At 39.9% G+C, this 12,983-nt stretch overlaps 1 protein-coding gene across 6 annotated transcripts in view; it reads left to right on the plus strand.

The window, feature by feature from the left end:
- The window catches only part of DLGAP1 (DLG associated protein 1), a 388,995-nt gene that overhangs the window by 16,912 nt on the left and 359,100 nt on the right, over window positions 1-12,983 (plus strand). The window lies entirely within an intron of this gene.

Below are 12,983 nucleotides of genomic sequence, written 5' to 3' on the forward strand. Positions count from 1 at the left end.
GGTGCTACACTGCTTTGTGGCTTCCCAGTGCTGGCATAGGTTCTCCTTCCACCAGCACAAGGGACATTTACATAGGCCCTGGGGTCACACTACCTTCTCAGCAATTTCACCTTCCCTACGCAGGATTGCAGTGTTACTCTGTAGATGTATATTGTCCACTTGTCACTCATACAATAAGAGCTTGCATTTTTATTTTCATTAAGATTGTGGGATCAGGCAGTTAATCTTGGACAGAAGCCTTGAGTATAAGACCACTTTAATGATTAGGAAAATCGATAAACACCTCATTTTCATGGTTGTGAATATGTCCTTTGGGTCTTTTAAAGTTCATGGGGGGAAATGTGATATATAACGTTGACTTATTAAATGTTTAAATGTTGAAGGGGAGTCAGAGGAAAGGAATGTGAAATAGTTGGGCCAGGTTAATAATCATACTGCTATGCTTTTCAGATTACTATCAACATTTACCTTGTTTCCTTTGAAGCTGATTGATTCAAAGTTTCTTTGGAAGTCTAGTCATTTTGTATAAATTAGCATTGTATTATCTTAGATGTCTGCTGGGACCCAGTGTGGTATAGTGGTTAAGGTGTCAGACTAAGGCCTGGGAAAACAAGGTTATAATTCCTGTTGTGCCATGGAAACTTCCTAGACCAGTTACACATTCTCATTCCTGGCCCTGGCTAGTATTTGGATGGGACCCCTTCAAGCAATACCAGAGTGACATGGAGCTAGCAGTGGCAAACTACCTCCAAATGTTTCTTGCCTTGAAAATGCTATGGGACCACATTAAGTCAGCTGTGACATGACAGCAAAAAAAAAATATCCCAGGTATGGTATATGACTTAAAATTTGTAAATGATTTGATCCATTTATATTTGGTGTTATACAAAGCTTTTGATCCTTTTTATAAACACACAAATGTGCCCCCAAACACAAGTGTGCATATTAGTGTATTTGAGCCTCTGGAATATGTTCATTTGTATGCTTTTGGGCTTTAAAGTTTGTCTGACATACCATAGTTTGTAGTTAGAGGCTTTGTAGGCTAATGGCAGTTAATGGATTTCTTCCAGTTCACTGGATTTCTTTCTAGAGCAGGCTGGACTTTACCAGATTTGGGAAGCCTACCACATTGAAAAAAAATTATTTTGCCTTTACTGAATGGTGCAGTCCTGGCTGAAGTGAATGGTGACACATGCAGCATCAACATGTATTAAATGAATACAGGAAGTAGACCATGATAATCCTGCCAACAGAAGCATTTCTGTTGTTACAGTGGAGTGAAACATAGTACTATTGTTGCTGTTAGGAACTATAATTTATAACAATGCTAGAATTCTTCGTAGTAACTACAGATGTTTGACAAAGACACAATATATTACATTCATTAAAAACCTCTCATAAAGATAGATTGGAGTTTATGATAATACATTTGTTATTTTAGGGGTTATGATATGTGTGAATTTCATTTTTAAAAATAACTGCATGGTTTCTTTTTTTTTGAAGCCAAATATGATAAACCTTTTACTATTACCAACAATGCCTAATAATTTATAAAGTCCCTTCAGTATGAATGTAGATGTGATTCATTCTGTCTTTCATGGCACAAATAAATTGAGTTGCATTTGTTTTCAGAATTGGTATGCAAACCCATGGCTGGGTGCATATTTTTCTTTAATGCACACACGTTTATTGGATGATTGAATGAAATGTATTTCTTTGTACAGCAGTGCCACAATGATATCAGTGTAAGATAATATAAGCAATCAGTTGCCTTCATATTTTCATTCATAGTACTGGTGCAGAGTAAGTGGCACTGTAGGAGAGTAGTCAGTTCATCAGTTATGTTTAACACAGATGCCTGTCTCTCAGCATACTTTAACTGCTTTACAATAGGGCATTTAGAGATTACATACTTCCCAATAGTATCCATTTTAGGTCAAACAAGTGACTTTCCTCATATCTGCATATGATCACCAGCCATAGTTGTCTAAGCCCAGCCAGGATTGTAGCCTCTTGGTTAGTTCATAGAATTAGAGGATGTAGAGCCAGAGTTGGGTTTTCTGTTAGCCACCTCCCCCCCCCCCCAATTGCACACTTGTTTATAATTCCAGTTTGTGTCAATTATTGAAAGTTTGGAGTTGGGCATCATTGAATGTCCAGCTGGGAACTTATATAGACATTTTGCCAAAAAGATGTGTGAATGTCAGCCTCTGCTTCAGTTCTTTGTTCATAGTTGGCTTCTTTCCTTTATCCTAGCTTATCCATCCTTTGATGCATCAATTCCATTGCTGTTTCAGGCTCCTGTTATCCTTATGTTTCCTGGATGCTTTGTCTTGGAAGCAAATGTTTATCTGTAATGGTTAGGTAAAATATTGAAAGCTTATAGCTCAACTTATGTCTGTAAAGATTTAATCAACGAGCAAGATATTTTAACGCCAATTGCCTCTTAGGATAGCAGTCAACTGGAGTCGACATGTTGCTAACTGGAGTAATGAGTTACATTAGCCATATGTGAAGACCCCCCCCCCTTTTTTTTGGCCAAAGGCAGTAATTAGCAACCACACCGAAAAATAATTCCATGGATATTGATTCCTGCCAATAGTCAATATCAAGCATGTATGTACTGTAGTGTGTATGTTTAAGGATTACCCTGTGAGCCCTGTTTATTGCCCCACTTCAGTCTGCGATTTTATATTTTAATTTTGTTTCATATCTCTGATCCCTGACATTTTATTCTTTCATTTCTGTATAATGCAAGGGAAGAATCTAAGGGAAGAATAAAAACTGATAGGCTGACAATTATAGTGGAAAGATTTGTAGCACAAACTAATAAATTGATTAAAATTATATACTGAGGCTTTTAAAGAAAATTTTAATCAGATAACACCAAATTCTCTTTATCATGTTGTTTAATGGGGGTATATTCTTAGTTTATAACTGTGTCATCATAAAAGAAAGACAAAATTTGTCAAGGTTATAATACTGTTTTATGCATTCATGGGCATTCTTTTGTCGGGGTTAGCTCTAGCTAAAGTGTAGACAAATCACAATTTTTAACCTGTAATCTGTGGGACTCATCCAAATTCATTAATCTGAATATGCTTCCTGTCCTCAGTCAAGTGATAACAAGAAACTTAACCTAATCCTAGGAAAGTAAAAGGTCTTAGTGAATGAACCAAAGATAAATAAATATTTTATGCAAATTCTTCTGATGGTAACATTTATAAGAGCTTCTATAAGGAACATGGCCGTTCCACTGCTAAAATATGTTATGGGGAAATATATTTGAAAGACAAACAAGTACAACTATGTAAGATCATCTATAAAGCCTTGTACAAAAGCATTTAATTGTCTTTGAAATAAGCTTGATTGAGCTTGAAGCGCATGTCTGTATTCCACATGGATGGATGCATGGATGAAGCTTTAGATCTTAGGAGGAAATGGCAAAAATGTTGCAGCTAGATGCATGTATATCTCTATATTTTCAGACTTGGTCATTTTTAAGCAATGGGCTCTCTAGCAGTGTTTTTTCTTTCATATATATATTTTAATTGAATAAATATAAAATAGATATAACAATATTCAACTGAATACACCATTGATAAAAAAGACAGAAAGTTACACGCACACATGCACACAAACACCCCAAGTCTTGTATTTTATCATTAGCCATTCTTATCTGTCATTATTCAAGTAATATACCTCTGTTAAGATTAGTTTTCTTTTAAAGGTCGGAATAGATGAAATATCTGCTACATATCAATCATATAAACTACAAATCAAACAATTGTCCTTGTTCTAAAAAACCTGTAGATAATAGTATACTGGATCTATTTTTGAACATTAATACCATATTTTATTGGTTTCTTTCTTGTTTCTTCAAAATATTATTTAGTTATATAATTTCCATTTCTTATGAAACTCCTGTTTTGGATTATAAGACTAGTAAGCTATGCCATTGTAGCAATGTTTTAATATACCAATTAACTTGGAATGTGCACAGGTGTATTAAACATGTTCCATATAGTTTTGAGAAAGAGAATTAAAATGATTGATAGCTAGCTGAAACAAATACTGAAGCATGGGATAGTTTAGATTCAGAAGCAATAGTGTATATTCTTAAGTAGCTTGGAAAAGCATTGTAAAAAGCTTTATGTTTGGATTAGGTTTTGGTGGTTGGAATTTAAGACTATTGAAAGCATGAAGTAAACAAAACCAGTAGTACTTCCTGAATTTTAGATTCTAAGTTGCTGAACAGGGTTTTGTTTTGCTTTTTGGACTATTTTTCATTAGGTCCTAGGCAGTGCAGCCCAAGGCAGCCAGGGGCTTCCAGAGGGCTATCTGAAGGTAGGGGGGAGGCAGAAAAACTAAAAAAACCCACTGGAAAGCCCTTCGTAGGGCTTATTGGACTTACGCCGCTCCTTTGGGTGATGTAAGTCAAGTCCCTGGCTGCAGTGCAACTGCCCACAAACCCAGCTCCACCCCCAAGAATGCCCTGGCCCATCCCCCTTCCCAGTGTCTGATCAAAATATCAGCTGAACTCCATGGCAGCCTGCACTTCTGGGTTTTGCTGCTGTGGAGCTAAGGGTGGCTGACCACCACTGCCTTTACCATCTTTGCCAGCAGGATGCCCCTTGCACTGGCAGAGGGGAGCAACTTTTTGGTATACCCATCTGCCTCTCTCTAAGGACATTCAGTTCTCTATCTGGATTGGGCTCTAATAAGCATTATTCTATAGATATGCTGATGTGGTCCATAGACAACAACAGTTTGTGAACCACAGCAGAATGGGAAGCTTTTAGATATAATTAACTTGCGTAGTTGCTGTTTTCCCTGTTATATTGATGTATCTAAAGTGCTAATGGGAAAGAAGCTTATTTGAAGAGAGATTATTTGAATGAGAATGGACACTGCATGCCTCCTAATAGATTGCTATTAAAATGTTCTCATTTAGAAATCCAGTTTGGGACATGCTTGGGATGCAGCATATCACACAAAAACATTTGTCATTTTGCATAATTTGGTTCCATAACTTTATACAAAGAAAACTGAGTTGTCATCTTGGTTTGTCTGTTTTCATTGCCAGTATCCATAGATATTCAACACAAGATAGAAACACAAAAATGAGTCTGATTTTTATAGTGGTTGAAAAATATATTAACAATAACAGGAAGGCATTTCTGAAGTGATATGTTTATGAAACTAGTGGTGGATAAGCTACTCTTCCTCAGAATAAATGGATTTTCTGCATCAGCTATTAATATAAATATAATATAAATTAATTTAATTTGACATACAGCAACATAAGCCCAAAGGGAAGTCTGCAGAAGTGGACAGGATCCTTGGAAGCTAGTGCGTCCTTGTATGACCCTTACTCATCCTGGTGTCTTAAATCTTCTGAGAGAGGCTGAAAAATGGGTTCTGTGATGCTGTGAATGCCTCCTTGATAAAGGGGTGATCATTTTTGCTTTTAAGCAGGTAGTGGTGTGTCCACTTCTAAACAAAAATACTCTGGAGCCAGGAGAGTTGAATAACTATTGTCTAGAAGTCTAAGATGTACCAACTTCGAGCAAGGTGTTTTGATCTCTTCCAATCTGGTTTCGGGCCTTGTCACAGGACTGAACATGTTACAGGACTGAACATCATAAGGGCAGAAACTATCCTAATGGGACCCCCAAGTTTGGTGCAGTTTGGTTTAGGGGGTCCAAAGTTATGGACCCTCAAATGGGGTACCCCATCCCACATTCTTTGCTAAGGAGATGGGGGCTACCCTTTTGAAGGTGCATAACTTTGGACCCCCTGTCTACCAGGCTAACTGCATAAACGATGAGAATACCATCATATTGATCCCAGATGATATCCTGAAATTTTGGTGCTGATACGTCCAAGAATGCCCTCCCTGCAAGAACAGCCTGAAATTTGCCCAAGAATCTTTGTTCTGCATTGAGTTTTCTGCATTGCTGTCAATGGGGGTTGCAGGCTGGGGGGGGCACATTTCTGAAGGCACAGTCTCAAAACCTTCAGGGTCTCAACAGGAGACTGCCCTTATGATACCCCCCAGGTTTGGTGCAGTTTGGTTCAGGGGGGCCAAAGTTATGGACCCTCAAAACTGTAGCCCCCATCTCCTATTAGCTCCCATTGGAAACAATGGGGGATAGGGGCACCCCCTTTGGGAGTCCATAACTTTGGACTCCTTGAACCAAACCTCACCAAACTTGGGGGGTAGCATAAGGACAGTCTCCTGATGATACGCTGCAATTTTGGTGCCGCTAGCCTAAAAACTGCGCCCCTGCAGGCCAAAAATGGAAAACCACTAAAATACCCAAAAACGAACCCAGCATTTTGATGCCCCCCAGAAGGTGATGCCCTGGACAGTTGCCCACCTTGCCCAATGGGCATTACGCCAGTGGATAGGTGGTAGGGTGCAATCCTGTAAATTCTGCTGGACCTCTTGGCACCTTTTGATACCATCCATCATTGTATTCTTCTGAACCACTTCTGGGATTGGGACTGTTCAGTATGGTTTCGATCCTACTTCAAAAGTGGGTTTCAGAGTGTAGTGCTGGGAGACTACTGCTCAGTTGCTTGGCCTCAGACCTGTGAGGTTTGTCAAGGTTCTGTCTTGTTCCCCAAGCTTTTCAATATCTATGCAAAACCTATTAAAGAAATCATCAGGAGATTTGGGTGGAATTGCCACTAGTTAGCAGATGACACTCAGCTTTATACTGTGATTCCTGTGCATCTGAAGGAGACTGTAGAAAACATGAACACATGCCTGGAGGCAGTTTTTGGATGGAGGAGGACAAATAAATTCAAACTTAATCCTGGGAATGTTTGACTCAGCAATGGAAATATCTCCTGATGTCTATGGCATTGTACTCTCTTTAAAGGAACAAGTTCATAGCTTGAGGATGATGCTGGATCTGGTAGTCTTTCACAAGCTTTGGTCATTCCTGTGCAGGAAAGATCTTGTCACTGTGGTGCATGCTTTGGTAACAGGAAGATGAAATTATTCCAAAATGTTCTTCAAGGACTGCCCTTGAAGATGGTCCAGAAGATACAGTTAGTCAATTTTATTTACACTTCCCTGTCCCAAGCTAGTCAGGCTCAAAGTGGCTTCCAACATACAATACATACAAATAAAATGTATAGTATGTGTTAAAACATAGAATTAAAAGTATAATCATTCACTTAATTTAAAAGATGGCATTCTAATATCGTACCAACTAATAGTACTGGTTCCCAACTTGCTTCCAGACCCAATTCATGGTTCTGGTATTGACCGTAAAATCCATTTATAACCATAGCTTACAAAACTCTTGCTCCCATATGAACCTAGTCATCCACTCTGGTCATCTTCGGCGGCCTTGCTTTGGATATCTTTAGTGGCTGAGGTTAGACCACTGACAACTTGAGAGGGGGCCTTCTCAGTTGTGGTGCAGAAACTTTGGAATGCCTTTCCCAAGGAGATCTACGTCTCTTATGGTCTTTCAACAGAAGTTGAAAACTTTTTGTTTCATTTTGCGTAAACTGCGAGTACATTCTTATTGGCCTTCCAACCTTGTGTTGTGTTTGAATGGCTATATATTATATTGTGTTGTTAAATCTTTTATATATACATTTTAAATGCTACTGTTGTTAATTTCACTACCTTGGGGACCCTATTTGGATGAAAAGGCAGTCAGGTAAATGAATAAATATTTCCCTAATTCTTCAGTGGTCGATTTATCATGATGATATTTGTTTTACATGTTGTTGGTTTTTGGGGGACTGACTAAATTTTAAATAGATATTGCCCAGTTGGCATCAGATAGGACATTTCATATATTTTCAAACTGTTTTCTGGCTGTTACTTGACTAATATATGTCTTCTTTAAACATGTATTTATTAGTGCTGATCATATTTGAGCAAAAAAATGACAATATTTGAAAGAATGTTTTTGTGAAAACGTTTTGCAGTAGAAAAGTATTGTGATGGAGGAAGCTTTGAAGAACATGGTAGTTATTCAAATCCAGTACCAGATGTATTTAAATCTATTGTATCATTTTGAAATGTTGCAGTTGAATCTTTTCAAATTTGATTTTGAGAATCATTACTGAAATAATATTTTTCTATGGGCAGAATAATTAGATATGTTCTAGTGTGTCATGTACTAAAAAACGAGGAGCTAAAAAATAAAGATGTCCCATTAAGAGTCTATCATTTTTCTCTTTAGGTTGATTAATTAGTCAAATAACAGTTTCTTGTGAATTTTTTTAAACTGTACTACAATATCCTACCTTCTAAAAATCAAATTTAAATGTAAGTTTTCTGCCTCATATCTCTCTCACCGCTTTCTTCTACCATAATCACTTGTAGACTTCTGTATACACAATCCTAAATATTTGTGCTGGCATGAATGTCTGTTTTCTAATTATGTTCCTTCTCAAAATTCTATTCAGATTTTTTATCATTGTTAAGAACAATCTACTTTGAAGACCATAGGAGAATGCCAGCCAACAGCAGACTTGTCCCTCACTCAATTCACGCTTGTACTCTAGCCTTTGACTATTGTTTGTAAAAGCACAGATCATGTCTAATTTGGCCCTAGGTGAAGCAGATGTCCTTGAGCATTCTACTCTAGAATTTCCTATGTCTTAGGGCCAAACAAGACACCACATTTTACAAGAGTGGGCCATGGGGATTTGCAGCCATACTTCTACTGTGATTTCCATTTAGAAGCACATGGTGACTTGCTAGCATACTTCTGCTGTAACTCCATTTAGAAGCACCACTGGGGCCTGATTCTGGTCAGAACTTTGGTGTGTGTGAAGGCTTCTGCCTTCTCCCCATGTCCTAACCAGAAACTGCCACTGGTCTCCTATGGCACTTGTAAATAGCGTTGTCACTAGGAACTCACAGCTGTAGCATAGCTGCAAGACCCTGTCATGAACTTATGTAAAATGTTACATCTAATTTGGCGTAGACCCTGTGGTATCCTGAAACTCTGAAGATGCTTATCTCTGTAGTCAAAAGATCAGGTGTAATGCTGGGAGAATTCCAGGCTCCACCTTAATGTTGGCAACCCATGCTTAAGCATCAAGAGAGAGTACATTCCAAAGGGAAGTGCCACCACTGAATAAGTCCAGTTGCCACCTGTCTTACCTCTGTGATCAAGTGATCAAGATGTCTTCTATGATGTTTTTTCTGGAAGCTTTTTTTGAGGCAGATTTTTTCTCCCACCTGCTTCCAGCTCACTTTTCAGTTATTGGGCTGTCATCTTCGTTAAACTACTTCTTCTGCACCCAAAAATGAGTAATTCCAATTTTTTAAAAGGCCATAAAATATCAATATAATGCTGTAAAGGAAGGTGTACTGACACCCAATAGTGACCCCAGTGACAACAGTACCATCCCTTGTAAATCCTCATTATAGAAGCCAAATGCAGAGGAAAATAAACTGATCCTACAGCTGAAAACTGCACATGGGACCGATGTGTGGAAGGACTCTTCCCAAACTGATTCCAGTATTTGTGGATTGACTCCCAAGAAAATCAGAACATACAGAAAAGATCCAGATCCAGCTTCTGACAAAAGCCTGGTATTGTATTAAGAGTATACTCTAACATGTTTTCCTGCAGCTTTCAGCTTTTCCTAGCATTACTGTCTTTTCCAGTGACTCTTGTGTTCTCATAATGTGACTAAAGTACGGTAGCCTCAATCTAGTCATTTTAGCTTCTAAGCGAGGTCAGGTTTAATTTGATCTAGAATTCACTTAACTGTCTTTTTGGTGGTTTGCAATGTCTGTACAATTCTTCTTCAGCACAAATCAACTTCCTTCAGCTTTCTTCATTGTCTGGCTTTCACTACCAGCTATAATAATGGGAAATTCTATAATATGAATTATAGCATGATCTTGGTTGCTAGCAATACATTCTTATACTTAAAGAACTTTTCTAGCTCCTACATTGTTGCCATTTCTAGGCTCAATCTTCTTTTAATTTTTCTTTGTTGCAGTCTCCCTGTTGGTTGATGACAGAGCCAAGGAACAGAAAATCTTAAACAATATCAGTTTATTCATCATCAACCTTAAACCTGTGTTTAAGGTTGTCATTAGGGTTGGAAATTCGGATGAACCAAATCCTGAATTTGGGCACATTCAGGCACATTCAGGCCAAAATCAGCCGAATATGACCTGCCCGAATATGAACAAATCCAAATGCAAAGCATTCATGCTTTTTTTGTTTTTTTGTGTTTTGGCCTGCAGGGGGTGCATTTTTAAAGCTAGTGGCACCAAAATTTCAGACTATCCTCCGGAGACTGTCCTGATGGGGTCACCGAAGATGGGGAAGTTCAGTGGGGCCCCATCCCCCATTGTTTCCAATGGGAGCTAACAAGAAATGAGAGATACCTCTTTGAGGGTTCATCGCTTTGGACCCCCTGAACCATACTTCACCAAACTCAGGTGGTATCATCAGGACAGTCTCCAAATGATACCCAAAAATTTTGGTGCCAGTAGCTTTAAAAATGTGTCCCTGACAGACACCCTAAGAAATTTGTGTAGATTCTCTGCTCTGCAGTGCCTTGGCACCATTGTACCCAATGGGGTTTTTTTTCAATGTGTTTATCAGCCTGTACATTTTTGAAGATAGAGGCACCAGACTTTCAAGGTGGCTCAAGGAGGCCCTCCTGATAAAAGCATCTAGGCTTGGTGAACTTTGCTTCTGGGGGTTCAATTTTATGGGCGTCCAAAAGGCTTATTTTGTTTCCCCATTCATACACATGAAGCCTGCTGGCTGAGTTCTCTCAGAACTCTCTCAACCCCCCACCCCACCCCCAGAAGCAAAGTTCATCAAGACTGGATGCTGTCGCCAGGAGGGCCTCCTGGAGCCACCTTGAAAGTCTGGTGCCTCTTCAAAAATGTGCAGCCTGCACAGAAATTCCCCATTGGGTACAATGAAGCCACTGCACAGAATATGACAAGCTCTTCAGCAAGTACTATGGTGGGAAAAATTAATTAAATCTTCCCACCATAGACTTCAATGGAGCTTGCTGTTATGGCCAACTGGCTATGTGCTGGAGATTTGGGAGGGGCTCTGGAGGGGTTGTTCTGCGTGGTGCCTAATTTCCTGCAGGGCTGCTGGCGTGAGTCTCCTGAAAGGAACCAGCCAACTTTGCTAAAGTTTGCTTGGGAGGGGCAAATGCTGTGTGCACCCAGTTGAAGGTAAACCTGATGCCACAGAATGAGTGCCCAGCCATCCACACTGTAGCAAAATTTGCTGGTTCCTTCATCACAGAGCCAGCTGGGCATAACCTTGAAATTATGCTGCCACTAGCTTTAAAAATGTGCCCCCTGCAGACCAAAATGTGAAAAATACCAAAAAATAAGACAGACCCAAATTTTCCGGTTATTCGAATATACCCAAATATGTTATTTGTCTTATTCGAGCATACAGATAATTTTATGCCCAAATAAATCCAAATCCAAATCTTACTGAATTTCTAGGGTATTGACCAAGCCTAGTTTTCATTATTTTTGTCATTTATTATCTGTCCAGAGCTGACTTGGGATGCTCTGGACTTATATCAAGGCACTGTCCTGCAAGAGACTGCTGCAGCCTGTATCCCACTGCCTCTCCCAGGAGGAACACAATAGCATGACAGCACCACCCACAGTGTTGGCTATCAGCTATCCAGCCCCGCTCCCCATCAACTCCTGTGGCAACCAGCCTCTGAGGCTTTGCTATGCTGGTTGCCATAGGGCTAACCACCTACCCTCTACCCCAATGATGCCTGACACAGGTGCCATAGCAGGAGTCAGGAGGACTGCATTTGACAGAGATGGGGAAGAAGATGGAGCTGACCTTTCACACTACCATCTTGCAAATGGTGCTCACAGTCTTGCCTTCAAAGCTTCCATTGCCCAAGCAGATACATGAGCAGCTTGGTTTGAACCCAGGACTTCACCAACATGTTCAGGGAGTGGCAATGGGGGTGGAGGTAGCAAAGCAACCAAAACATTCCCTTACAGAGACAGGGCAGTGAACAGGGGACAATTCTCAGCAAGGGCTCCCACCAAATCTGATAAAGCCCAGGGTGGCAGGGCCAGGGCACATTTGTGAGGAACAGGGCAGCCCCTGCTGATAGGGGAACTGGCCATGGGAGTGGGGTAGCAAATGAGGTGGGGACCACAGGGTGGGGAATAAAAAGTGAATCAAAAGCAGCCTGCCAGGGAGGAAGAAAACAAGCAGGATGGGGGTTGGGGGAGGGACAAGGAGGACACAAAAGGAGCCCAGCTGTGGTTGTCCTGTCCTTGTTTAGGCAGAACAGGGTTTCTCCCACCAAGGGGAAGAAACCTTGGGAGTCACAGAAAGGTGATGCAGAGTCTGACATGATCTAAATAAAAATGAATTTGTGATCTAATATTTATTCCTATTGTCTTAGAAATGTATCTTAAACAACTTCCTCAGAGTCATGTGTGATCTTCCATAATTTGTATACCTGTTTTTCTATTCATGGCAGAGTTTTCCTGAATCAGCTTTAGTTAATCACATGCTGCTTTGAACTACATGGTCATGAATATACTGAAAACAAGTTCAAATTCCTATGCACCAGGGTACTTCTTTGGAAAACTAGCACTATGCTTTTAAATATAAACCTTGGATTGAGTTCAGTAAAGATGTTCTATTTTGAGTTGTCTATGGAGTAAACAGGCACTGAAATACAGTGGAACCTTGGTTTTAATTGCCTTCGGTTTTCATCGGTTTTGGTTTTCATCGGTTTGCCTCGGTTTTCATCGATTTGCAGTAATGTGTAGGGGTTTGTGGAGAAAAATCACCCGGACAAAGCTGTTGCAGGCCATGTCTGCAACTTGTTTAATGACAATGTCTTGCCCTACTTCAGACAAATCTTAAAGAGGCGTCAGAAACAGACCTCTTTGGACAGCTTTCTGGTGCGACATTGGTCCACTGGCTCTGAAGCTGGTCCTAGTGTTATTGTTTGTT

Source organism: Sphaerodactylus townsendi, linkage group LG09, assembly GCF_021028975.2.
Source record: "Sphaerodactylus townsendi isolate TG3544 linkage group LG09, MPM_Stown_v2.3, whole genome shotgun sequence".
NCBI lineage: Eukaryota > Metazoa > Chordata > Lepidosauria > Squamata > Sphaerodactylidae > Sphaerodactylus > Sphaerodactylus townsendi.